At 39.8% G+C, this 13589-nt stretch overlaps 1 protein-coding gene and 1 long non-coding RNA gene across 9 annotated transcripts in view; one reads left to right on the forward strand and one right to left on the reverse strand.

Annotated features, from left to right (window-relative positions):
- Positions 1–13589, forward strand: part of PDZRN3 (PDZ domain containing ring finger 3) — a 129612-nt gene that overhangs the window by 85038 nt on the left and 30985 nt on the right. The gene's annotated exons all lie outside the window — the stretch shown is intronic.
- LOC106019007 (uncharacterized) overlaps positions 1–13589 on the reverse strand; it is a 133621-nt gene that overhangs the window by 30672 nt on the left and 89360 nt on the right. For 5 of the 7 annotated variants that reach the window (XR_011812482.1, XR_001193487.5, XR_011812485.1 and 2 more), the window contains 4 exons: positions 13290–13385; positions 8475–8597; positions 5438–5564; positions 3770–3845 (listed from right to left, as the gene is read on the reverse strand). This is a non-coding gene — a long non-coding RNA (uncharacterized lncRNA). The remainder of the gene's footprint in view (positions 1–3769; positions 3846–5437; positions 5565–8474; positions 8598–13289; positions 13386–13589) is intronic. The other 2 variants (XR_011812484.1, XR_011812483.1) reach the window with 1 other exon arrangement.

Consider the following 13589-nt stretch of genomic DNA (forward strand, 5'->3'; position numbering starts at 1 on the left):
CACAAAACAGATACTTAAATCCTAGTCACATATTGCAACTCAAGAGCAAGATTTTAACCCTAAGCATGTGACTTAAGAAATTACCATCATGACCAAGAGTACAATGCTGGCTATATGCTGTGACAGTTGAAAAGATTAATCCTTTATCTTCCAGGTAGGAGGAAAGTTTGCAGGCTAATCAGAAAAGTCCTGTGGTCTGATCCAAGTAATTACTAGAGCAACCGAAAGGCTATATCCGCAGTAGCAGGGGGAAAAAAATCACACAATTTCTTCCTGCTGATATGCTTTCTCTAACAAATGGTCACTTTTAAAAGCCACAAAATCAAACAGACTTATCTTAAAAATGACTTGCTCAACAACTTAAAGATGTAACTTTAAGTATATCTGAGTGATGAGTCAAAGCTTTTTAGGTTCTTGAAGATGTATTTTAACAGAGATAATAATCCTATTTCCATTGGGGCAGCATTTTGAGTTAAATTGATGCTGGGCATTTAAAAATCCCAACACGACACCTTTTGGAAGTTTCTGACAACACTGTATTTTATAATAGCAATTCCTGCGCCCCCACCATTCAGAGATGATGTATTTTTTGGAAGAACAGTAAGTCTTCCCTTTCTTCTTTATTTCCACTACTGATAGCTAAACAAGGACAAATTCAGACTCTGCAGAAGATCTGAGAAGTCATCTCTTCATTTCTGCTCACTGACAGCAAAAATCATCTTTAAGCTGAATCACCACCCTAAGCTGAAAAAGCACTAATGCAAATCCTGAGTTTTAGATAAAGTGATTGTAAAAGAAAGGAAAAAACATCCAACTCACTGTTCCATGAATTGCAAAGTCAGTAACTCTCCATCACCATTTCTCTGAAATTTGCTAGAGAAAGTTCACAACAGAGTTTATACAGAAGGAGATAAGAGGAAAATAATTTCTTTGATTTTAAATGAAAGCCAAAACCAGGAGCAAAGTTTCACTTCTCAGTATAAAACCATTTTACTCAGTAGACGTGATCTGTACTATATGTATACCTTTTTGAGAACACATTCTTTTTCAAAAATTATTCCACGATTTTGAAGTGAGTTAGACTTTTGAAGACTGCAGTTTAGCATCTTTGTGCTGTTACAGCTTTGTGTCTAAAGGTGTGAGTGGCAGGGGGAAAGGAAAGCCATTGGAACCACAGACCTGGAACACAGCCTTTAGAAGTTTGCATTTTTCACTGACCTATGGAAAAACAGACCTAGAATATGAAATTAGCACTGGCTGATGAACTCCATAGAAAAATATTTCTGAATTTGATCTTTATGGATTTTCATTATCTATGTATGCCTGGTGCTGTGCTCCAACTTAGAGTTTCTGTTTTTATAAGTGCCTCTGACTGCCGCTTCTGAGACAGCCTCAGCTGTATAAAAAGCCCATGAGTAGGAGTGTGGAAAAAAAAGGGTCTGACTGCATCATTTCCCCTGTGTATTTATAACCACAGCAGTGAAAGTTAGAGTAATAATAGTATTTACCTTTGTTACTTGGTAAATAACAAACTATTATTGGACAATTATAGTAAAGGTCAAAGTCGGCTTTCTTTTTTTCCCCTTTAAGAAACACGCTCGTGCTGGTTTTAGCTTCAGTTAAAAAGTGCTTTTCATAAAGTCGTGTAATATATCAAACAGTTGAATGGATCAAAGCTTATGACACTAACTTAATTTAACCGTAAAAGATAAGAGTTCTCCTGTGGAGCTTGCTCAAGTATCCTTGTTATCATCTGGCTCCAGCTTTCATGTTTGTTACAATAGAAATAATAAGAATCGTTCATAAAATGCAGATATTTTCTTATAAATATTGTCATAGTGACAATAGGTGTTTTTAATCAACTCTAGCAGTGGCCAGCGAGTGCTGGCAGTGTTTGTTGCCAGTAGTGCACACTGCTCACAGGAAATGAAAATAACAGCAGAAGGAGGAAAGATTAAATGCAATCAATGCTTCACTGTACAATAAGTAACAGGCTTTCGGAGTTTTAATGGACTAAATAGTGTAATGTGTTTGGTTTGGTAACCGCAGAGTTTAATCAAGTATTTTTAAATTTTTAAACAGGAAATGGCCTTTTCTCAGAAGGATATACATATTTGCAGTCCATAAATCAGTTCCTGAGTCACAAGGACCCTGAGCTCATAGTCTTGACCGTGCAATTAACTTGAACTCTTTTTCTGAAGAAACTCCCAGTCGTTGTGGTAGTGTAACAGGATTTGATGAGTTCCTGATGCTTTTCCAGCATTTTGTCCCTTTCAAGGTCCCTTAATGCTGTTTTCCCAAGCCATGTTCAGGCTGTGGAGTGTCCCAGACCGCTTCCCAGGGGTTAGCTTTAGTCACTGGGTGCTATCTGAAGGACCCAGAGCTGGCACGGGGATTTGCCCCAAGACCTCGTGCACCATGGCCTGGCAGACAGACTGCCGTCTCCACCAGCAGTGTAGCAGGCATGGCAAGCAATGCTGTAAAGACTCATGGCTTCTCACCTTTCATTTCTAAACCTTCCCCAAAGCACGACTGGATTTGGCATTAGCCAAACCTGCAAGGTTTTGAGCACCACTGCCACGCAGGGGTGTCCCCAGCTCCAGCTGATGTTGAGGGGAATGGACATGCTCATGTGTAGAGTACTGAGCACAGTAGGTGGCTTTTTTAACACTGTACAAATGTCAGATTTTAGACAAGATAGCATGTAGCTGTGACAGCTGTCTTTTAAATTATGCAGAAGAAGCAGCTTGGGACAAATGTAAGTGAACAGTAGCTTGTTAAAGGAATCTACCTAATACAGCAATGTTTATTCCTCCAGAAAACACAAATATAGTATCATTTTGCAATGAGCTCAGGTAAAAGTGGAGGTGCATGTATTTTCTGACATGCTTGCTAGATATCATGGTATAAATATGTATTACCAAACACAAAATATGCACATACATTCACATACGCTCTCTATTCTAAGATTACTGATAACTTATCCTTTGCCAAAATGAGACAGAAAATTTACAAAACGTGTATAGTTAATATACCCGCTCAATGAATACCTTTGAAAAACCTAATTCATAAATTATGCATTAAGTTAGCAACTATACATGCATGCATTGACAGGATATTATTATGACAAAGGCAGCTATCTTTTCAAAAAGTCGGGGACACGTTAAAACACTACTGAATGACAAGCAGAATGGGGAGCCTTTCAACAGAGCTTAATCAGAGACTATTCTGGAAGCAAAAAGACGAGTGCTGGGAGTCCCATTCTCTCCAAAGAATCAGATGCCTCTGAGTATAATCTGTGTACAAATCCCTTGGTTTACAAGCAGGATCCCCACAGACTATTGGCCTTGGTAGCTCATGCACAAGAAATATTTGCAGTATTAAAGCTTGTATTTAGGGAAGACTTTTTATCCAAAGCTTTTTTAAATTAAACTTACAGTAAGGAAGAAACTATGAGTGCAGAGATGGAGAATGTTAGAAACACTTTTAAGGAAACACTGAAACTAAATGAAAAATATCTGAAATGTTCCTGTGTTAGTTATGGGAAAAGTTTTCAGAAACATGCGCTGAGGAAGACACGCCAGACTGGGAAATGTTCATGACTATACTTGTGATGCTGTATGGAAAAATATTGGAAATTACTAAAAAAAATTGAGTAGCTGCTGTTTTATGCAGTGACGTTTGAGGCATTACTTCAGAGGGAGAGGTTGTAGAGTAGTGATAAATGTGGAAATAAAGCACAGGCAGACAGGGCTGTCTTCAACCCTACCTTGCTGTAGGCTTGTATCAAGCACAGCCACCCTGCCACCATCAGCCTCCCCTTCTTCCTGCTGACAGGAAGCTCCCTGGAAAAAAAAAAATAATAATAATTAAAAAAAAAAAGATGCTATTATCTTTCTCTCCTTTAAAGTAGTTTTAAAGTTTTCTTAACTTGGTCAGATGAGGAAACCCTGTAAAACTGCACAGGAACAAGACACTCCCCTACTTAAAGGTTTGACAGTAATGCAAAAGAAACCATTAAAAATACCAAGGAGGAACAACCTAGCTCTGTGATTCCAAATTCTTGTTTCCTAATGCCACACCAATGTACACAGCTTCGTGTAGGCAGCTTTCACTATAAAAATTATAAACTGCTCGAATAAATTTAAAATAAATCATGGCACAGAAATACGCATTAATGTACACAAAATTCTTAAGAATTTTGCTATTTTTAAAAATCAGGACATGTTGAATTAAAAAGATGCACCCATAAGTAGAAATATTTGAGCTAGTAGAACCGGGAGATTATGGGTAGGTATTCTGGGAGGTTACCTTTTAGAGCTATTTTATTCATTGGCATTTGTTTTCTGTTCATTTGCTTCCTTAGCTCTGTCTTCTGTGGCATCATGCCACCATGACCACAGTGACAGACTTTTGTCTCTGCTGGATTAATCAGTGTGTTCTTTGATCCATAACATATGCTCCTGGTAGACATTTCGAGTCAACATATTCAAGATTTGTGGTCTGGCAGTTCAGTGCCTGATGTTAACCTAGCTGACAGACAGTTTAAAGTATTTAATTTTTCCTTTTTTTTGTTTTATTTGAGCCTGTCTTTCATACATAATAGAATTTAAGGCAATAAAACAAAATGTTATAGCTTTGGGTTAATATCTTTGCTCAGAGATTCCTTTTTTCTGTCACTGAGAGACTGCCCAGACAAATCTCAGACCTTCACAGGCACAGTGTGGACGTTTTTATGCACATTTTAGGCACAAGGTTTCTGTGTTCATTGGTCTGGGAAGTCTGTCCGTATGGGAGAGGACTTCAGAGCTCCTCAGGGCTTGTCAAGGGCCTCGCATGGCTACGCTGGCACAGCGGTGGGCTGAGAGGCAGCGCCAGGGGCCTGGCCAGGTGATGCAGCCATGGAAGAGTCCCAGGGGCAGTTAGTTAACGTACCTACAATCTCTCTGCTGTGACTCAGGCTTTAGAGGACTTTGTGTCGAGAGCCCAAAATCAGTCCTCTGGGATGATGCCAGAGGGTGGTGCGGGATGCAGGAGGCGCAGGGCTCCTCATGGCCCTGCTTGTTGGTGGGGGTGAGGACATACAGCGAGCTGCAAAAGTGGCTGATGCGAAGTCTTATTTCCTCTAGGGGCTGTGTGAACTTATTAAAAAGTTCTATCTGAAACTGGTAACGGGGACAGAAGGAGTAGGGTGGTAACCTAGGATATTTTTCTTTAGTATCTCAATTAAATACATTGATGAGATTCAAAGTATTTAATTATTTTTTCATTGGGGGGTAAAGCATGTGATTTATGGCCCTGCTACTTCTTTACTGATCATACTGCTATAAAGTGCTGCATAATATATTGCTTTTGACTATGCCATGCACAGATAGAAATGGCAAGTGTAAAATGGGATTAACTATCCTCAAAATAGTCTGGTCTTGAAATTACTTACACAAGGCCAGTGCAGAAACTCCCCCTGACTTCAGCGGGTGCTGCTGATGGGTGTCCCCGTCCCCATCTTCCGCTGCAGACAGGAACATCCTGGTCAGTGGCCGGCCTGCACTGAGCCCCAAAATATACTACATAATACAGAGAAAACAGATTTCTTTTTATTAAAAAATAAAAGCATCTCCCTGCCATGAAGAATTAAACAGAAAATGAATGGAGAAACCAAATGTCAGCTGCTGCCTTAGACTTCAAGGTTCAGGAAACTCCACTTAGTGGGAGTGGGGAAAGACTGGCAGGCTGAAATGTAAGAGAATAATTGTATTCTAAGAAGATTATGGAAGATTATTTTTCTTGCAGGCCCCAGATTTCTGCAAAAACAACCCTGAATTGCATCCTACAAGGCAAAATGAATTCAGCCATTGCTCTAAGTGACAGGGTTTTATTAACTGCGTATTCATTTGGTGTGTTCAAAATTAAAAATGGGCTCGTATTACAAAACGTTACATGCATCTTTCTTTCATTTGACAACACGGATCTCAATGTGATTAACAATGTGGCAGCTCATAGCAAGAAAAAAAATAATTGTTTTTTCAATATACAACCCCCATAATAATTCAGAAATCAATATGCATCCTCAGAGAATTTCCCCCAGCAGAGGTTTGTAGAAAGCAGGGTGGCCTGCCTTCATTTCCTTATGAATGTGGAGCTGCTGAAGCCTTGGCTAGCCTGGCTTTTTTTTTTTTAAATGTTTAACTATAACCACTGGGACTGGAATCATAGCTCCTAGTGGCCTAGTATGAATATTAATAAGACACTGGGCCATGGAGTTCCTTGCTGATTTTGACAGTTTAAAGGATCAGTTAGTTAATTAGAAGATGACATGGCACATCGCATCCCTTGGCTCCATCCTGCCTTCTGTCTCCTCTTTTCATTTTCTTTTTTGACATGTTAGATTACATCATTACTTGTAGTTTCACTTGTTAGCCACACCATGAAATGAGAATATTTTAAGCTTTAATTATTGTGATTTTTCTCCTCTGCTAAGAACATGAAACTCAAAGAAAGCATACAGAAACTTGAATTTCAAAGACTTAGGAATACATGTTTGGCAGTTTATAACCTGCTAAATACAGCCAATAAAGAGAAAAGGATTTTAAGTAGCACAGAAAATCATGTTGATCATCATATTGGCAACTAAGCTATTATTTTAAGTAGGTGCCCCCATTGTCTGTGCTTTATTTGTGAGTTATTTAATGCTCTCATAGGTGCATTTCTCAGAAATTTAAAGTCTCTTCCCCCCAGCCATGAATTGATTGTGCCTGTAGACATGTACTTGGAATCCAGTACATTCATTGCACTGCACTGTCCTTAAAAAAAAAATAAATATGAATTTTCTATCATTATTGTAGCCAGACAAAAATAATTTGAACAGAAAGCGTGGAACTATGCACCAGCCTTCTCATTTTGGGGGAACAGCAAAGGGTTACAAAGACGGACAGTGAGTAATAAATTTCACTAAAACATTTCCATATTTCTTGACTATGCCCGATACCCCAAAATAGATGAACCACAACCCAAAACAGAAAAATAAAAACATTAATTTGTAAATCACACAGTAAACTGCAGAAACTTTAGCACTTTAGAGCCCAGCGTCCTACTGCAGTTAGCCATCAGGACAAAAATTCTGGACGTGTAATAATATTTCGACAGAACAAAAACCCCTTATTGTGCGTATAACTTGACAATCTAATTAGTTAATACTTGTCTTCTAAGTTACATTCTGTCTGTAAAATCCTTATCGACGATGTTGGTTTGTTTCTGCGGTGTAAGTGAATCAAACACACATGCATCTTACTTCCTTGGTAGGCTTGCCAGTCTAAAGAGTCTGCAGGAACAACTGAATTCAGTTTCTGCATTGTGGAAAGCCTGCAGCTATGGGACTTCATTGTGAATTACAAGATTAGCGGGTAAATGTGTGTTCCGATAGGAATGAGCGTTTCTGGGTTATTATTGGTATTCATCATTGTGTCTGCCTGTGTACTTTCACATTTCTTTTATCAAATGTTTATATTTTTGTATTCATTTCAATACTGCTTAATCAATACTGGTTCTCGGAATATGTTTTTTGAGGGAAGAAATTGCAGAGGAAGTGTATCTACATAATAATTCTACGTAGTTAGCCAATACAATAACCTGTGTAGATAATTTATTTTTTTCATTAAAGTAAACATGTAACGTACCATTGATTCACAGTGCTGCAGAAAAATACATCGCTAATAACAAGTGGAAATGGCTTCCATCACCATTTAAGGCAGAGCAAGATCAAGTTAATAACTGAGGAAGGACAAAAGCTGTGAGTTCTGTGGTTTCCAACTATGGGCCTTACCCCCTGGACTAGAATTGCTTGTTCAAAGTGAGCCACGGTAGATGTGAGAAGTGTCCTTCCTGTGGCAGAGAAGGGACTGTGGCCTTAGACAGTCTTTTATGAAATCAGTGTTATCACAATAGTATTGATTTTGTAATGAAACAAGAAATGAACCGGTGTAGTCGCAATTTCATAGGCTGGTGAGGCTGTAAGATATGGGGACCAGGATAAATGGAAAGCAAGCACCAGGCTAAGCCGTTGGTGTGTTTTATACACTGGACAATAGGTAACGGAGTGCATCAGAGCTCACTGTAGGATTTCAGCACCTTTGGTGTTCTGCCATATTCAGAAGAAGGTGATTCCAAGATTACGTGTTGGCTGGCACTAGGAAAACACAGGTGAAGTTCCCAACGCTGGCACAGCCTGTCTCTGTGCCTGTAAATCAGTGGGTGTCACCGTGTGCCTCTGTTACCCTGTACGTTTGGTCTGTTTGGACTGGACTTTGCTGAAGCAGAGATGACGGCTGCTTCATGTGTGCCCGACCCTCAGCCACTGCTGGGCTCTCTCTGTGTGCCCACAGTGGAATGAATCACACAGAGCAGCTCTGGAAATAATGCCTCTCACCTTCAGAAGAAATGCAGCTTTCCCAACTTCACATACAGAAATTAACACTTACATTTCCTTTGTTCCTAGGAGTCTTAAATCCCATTTCATTCAAGATCTGCTCATCTTCTGAGTCTTTTTTGCTCAGGACTTCTCTCTGGGAATTAGAAATCAGATTCTTAATGTGCACCTGAACCTAGAAATGATTACAAAGGCAAACATATCAGCAACTTTTTTCATATTGACTGCCATTTACTGTTAATACTTAATATTCCCACATATCATTTTCATCAGATGGTTAATATAAAACCTAATGAACCATAGATGGCATTCCTGTTTTGCTCTGTTTCAAATTAAGTGTGGAACAGTAAAAACTGAGAAATTAAAGTTAAAATCTTTTCAAATGGCTTAAAATTCATAGTATGAATGAAGTAGCTAAAACACAAAACCAAGAGAAGACTGTAATACTTAGCAGGTCTTGGCAGTTTCTGACCATGTATTATTAAGTATTATTCTGCTGACCCTAAGGGGAGTTCATCTGGAGACGTTAAGGTCAAAGAGTAGAAGCATTTGGACACAGTCAAATGGATTTTACACCTTTGTATCTTTCTGACATTACTGTTTTGCTTCAGCAAACTGCCTAATATCAGATATATCCTATTTGCTGCCTTTCTAAATCACTTCAATTTTCTTTGTCCCTGGGCTACCGTTATATGATCGGGATCCAAAGCTCTCACAGGCTGTGATATACTATTTTACTTGCTCATTTGTATTAGAATGAACTTTATTAGCTTTTGGGCACGTGTCTATCAGTTTCAAAGATTAAGTATTATGTCAATAGTTTTTATGCTGCATTCGAGTACACTGAGTCATTTTGCTTGCTCTGAGATTATTAAAAGAGTATTATCGCTTTTACAGAAAACATTTTTATTTTTAAATGAACTATCACTCACCGCAGTCTTTGCTTACCAGCGCTATCCCTCTGAAGTGATACTTCACTGCAAAAGCAAAATGGGGATGGGAGCTCTGGAAGTAATTTTAGATTGGACAGCACATGAACCTTATAAACACCAGTGTATAACATTTGACGCTACACTCCTATTCTTTCATGATCTGCTTTCTTCCTTTAAATATTCTTAATTTTCTATTTAACGTTTTTCTAACTGTGCTAGCAATGACTACGGTGCTTTTACCATGTAAAAACTGACAATTTGTGCATCCTTATATTTGTCATTCTTCTTAAGTAGAAAGCTAAACCACCTGTAAAAAATTAGAGAGACAAACTTGGCTGTTCCAGTATCAAACCCAGGAAATCAAAGATGCTTTCTGAGAGGAAGCTGAGGTTTCTTGTAAGATGGAAGAAGCTTTTAGAGCACAAATCCAGCCTATAATCAGATTTTCTCATTTCCTTGCCAGTCTTCTGTACTTTGGGGCTTGTGGTTCTTAGTGGCTGAATACATTTTGTCACATTTTCAAAGATGGACAAGGATAAGCATGTCAAGGATTTGAGCTAAAGAACAACTACTTAGAGCATTATCTGCTTCCAGGTCCCTCACTCAGGCATTGCTAGGTCTGAGTATCACAGATGGTGATTTTGGAACTGGTTTATTAGAAGGTGAAAGAGCACTTCTTTTTTAATTTGTTCAGTCTCTGTCCTCAGTAGTTAAAACCCTGTTTCACCCACTCCCAACGCTGTGTGACTGTAAATCCAGCATGTACATCTCTGGTTTAGGGATCGTCTTTTATCTTAATCGTTGACCAAGACCTCTTGGCACTGCAGTAACAGACACTCAGACAGGCAGCCCCCAGGAGGAGGAGTTTTGTAGTCCACAGGTCAGCTCTTAGCATCTTCATTCTCTCCATCACAAGGTCTCAGTGGCATATTAAACAGTTATTTACCCTGTTCTGACCTCATCATTTCTGCTTCATGAAAGACTGAATTAACACGGTAGCGTTCTCATATGTGCTGGCCTTGAAGTGCTTACAGTGATGTTGCTCTGATTTTTCTGTAACGTTCCTGTTTTTCTCAAGTGGCATGAATTAAGAAGATATCAGACTCTTTAAAGAGCTTAGAGGACAGAACAGTTCTTTCAATGGTTTAACAATAAATATCATTTCATTTAAGTTACTTCTGAGAATTGGAACTCTTTCAGAGAAGCTAAGTGGAGCAAATAAGGATCTCAAGACATCAACATTAACTGATGGGAATAAAGCCAACGTTTTACATTTGCTTTCACATCCTCTCTTGTGGTATGTTTTAGTTTAAATATTTTGGCTCCAGTCTTGAAGCTTCCAGTGCACAGGCAGATTGCTCTGCCCATATGCAAAACGGTGCAGAACTGAGATCTTTTTGCTATTACATTTTGAGTATGTATTCAATTTTTGTGCCTGCACAATGCCATAGAAAATCCTAGTCTGCTTTCAAGTATTCAACAAAGGACTTTTTAGAAAGGTGTTTTTAAAGTAGAGCCACATTAATTAAATGTAGTATTAAGAATCACACACTTCACAGCTATCAGTGGATTGTGGTATTTAAAATTTGCAAATAAACACAGGGAAACAGAACTTCAACACATTCTCAACAAAAAGGCACTCAAGCCATAGAGGCAACCCAGTGGCTATAATTAAAAAGCACCCAGAAACACTTTGAAAAATTCCAGATACTTGCTTTAAAGTCCAGTTGTGTAGCACAAACAGTTTTCTTTCACACCACCCTATGTAATCAGAATCTGTACAGTTTCCTGACTTCTGTTTATGTAACACGCGAATGCGAGAATTATTTATAAAGTCACAGCTGCTCTCTTTCCTAGCCTTTGCTTCTCTCAAGTCTTAAATATTTGTAAAAATAAGAAAAGTAATTAAAGTATTGATACATTTAGCAAACACTTCCACAATCACACTGCTTAAATAGGGATCATTTGTTGAAACAGAATTTGCTAAGTATATGTACAAAAACACAACGTTAAATAGTTACTACATGCTAACAAAGCCAACTCACATTTAAAGAAACAAAATAAACAATGCCAAACCATTACTAATATTGCAGTCAACCGCTCAAACATTAGGAACTCCCAGAACTGAGTGCAACGGTTTGGTGTTTGCCCAGATCTGGGGAGTAGCTATGTGCCATCTGCTCCTCGCACAAAGGACGTGAGTTTATTCTTGCTGGTGGGAACTGCTGTCTAGGAGCCAGCACTTGGCAGCGTAAGTCCTTACCCTTGAAAAGCTGGCAGAGAGTGCTTTTTAGCCTTTGAGTTCCCTCATAATGTTCCCCTCCAGGGTGCCGGTCCCCTGTGGGCGCTTTATTTCCCTCTTTATTCTGATTCATCAACCCGTGCAGACAGAGCACCTCGAGTGCACAGGCTTTGTGCGTTCCCTTTACCTGCCAACACCTGACAGGCTTAATTAAAAAATAAATCAAACGTTTAAGTAGCAAAATTTAAACTCGGTTTGTAGTTATGAGCTGAGGGATTGTAGGTTGCAGCTAAGAAGAAGACAAAAAGCAAAACAGGTCTGTGTGCTGACAGGATTCCCTCCCAGCTGCCACCCGCACCCTGTTGAGGACACCCCGCTGCTCCCGCTGGGCCAGGCGCTCAGGATGCTCGCTGTCTCCAGTTCCTTGGAAACTGGCCCTTGGACACCAAAGCGAATGCCTGATAGTTGGAGCCAGGTATCTTGGTAAAAAGGATTTTGCGGCGCTGGTCACATGTAATCAGTCAGGGAGCAAGTAATCTAGATAAATGCTAATGAAAGCTCTTCCTGGCACCCTGTGCATTCAGAGGCTATTTACCATTGTTCCTAGTCAGCTGGCTTGCTAACTTCCCATTCAGTCTGGGTTGCTCGGGTTCAGCTGGGACCACTGTAATATTTACATGATATGTGATATAAGACGTCCCCTCTGCAGCCCCATTTTGTTAAGCTCATTATCTGTGGCACACTGGCGAGACCACACATGACACATCGTTAACGCAGGTGACAGATCCAGTGACAGGCTGCCTTATCCGGACAAACCGAAGGAGGCCAGTTTACCTCCACCACATACAGCACGTGTTCAATGGTTTCTGCAACCCCCAGACATGCCTGGGTATGTGTGTGTGTCATAAAGCACCTGCACCCACCTTGTGCAGTTCAGGTGGCTCTGTCAGGCTGCCTGAATCCAGCCGTGAGGGACACCAAAAAGATCTTTTTGGTTTTGGTGTCAGCTCCTGAACCTCACAAAGAGCAATTAGGAAAGGGAACAGCAGTTCCAGGGCCTCTTCGTTCCTCCTGGTGTTTCCTATAGAGTTGGTTCATCATCGAAGAAGTCTCACAGAAGTTAAACTGAAAAGTTATAGCAGCTTTTTACCCAGAATATGCACAGTGTGGCAGCTGAAAAGCTGACCAAATTTAGCAGCTTTCAACAAGGACAACACAAACCATCCCTGTGCCAGGCTTCAAGTTCTTGTTTCAAGTTACACCGATACTAAAACCTTCTCAAAGGAAACGTATCCAGAATTTCTTAACATGGGCAGGCAGTGTATTTCTTTCTGTACTCTTACTCTTGGAAATGACTAAAGCACTACGGCTGAAGCAAAAATCTGCCTTGGCCAATGTCCAGAATAGAAGTTTTCAGCCCAAATGTTAGAAGTTTGGCAAAGTACCATAAAAAACTAGGCTATACTAACATGAGGCAGTGCCACAATTTCTGCCTATGAGATGAACAGAGAAACATGAATTAGATTTCGATAATGAAAAACATCTTTGTTGAGCTAAATGCTGGCCTGACTGTCAGGCTGGCTTATTTACCAGAGCAACAGTGCAACAAAGCCAGCCACACCACTGAGCCACCCTGCTTGCTGCTCAGCAGTGTGCTTGCTCTGCTAGCTGAAGAACCCGAAGCATCACTTACAGGGGAGAGCTCCGCTCGGTCATCAAAACAGTCTTCTGCTGGACTTGCTCTCCTGGCCTGATGTACAGATTATCTTTTCAAATCAGATGAATCTTTCTGCAAACAGATTATTACTGGTCTCAGTGGCATTTACTAGATACAATGGAACATTATCTCTTACAGCCCATTACATCACCACAGAAAAATAATAAACGAGTGCATTTCAATTGAAATTGCAATTGAGATATCATGCATGTTTGTTTTATTTCTTAACATATCCAGCTGCGTGCTGTTTCTGAGAAAAACTCCTGACTGAACCCA

This window comes from Anas platyrhynchos, chromosome 13, assembly GCF_047663525.1.
Source record: "Anas platyrhynchos isolate ZD024472 breed Pekin duck chromosome 13, IASCAAS_PekinDuck_T2T, whole genome shotgun sequence".
Lineage (NCBI taxonomy): Eukaryota > Metazoa > Chordata > Aves > Anseriformes > Anatidae > Anas > Anas platyrhynchos.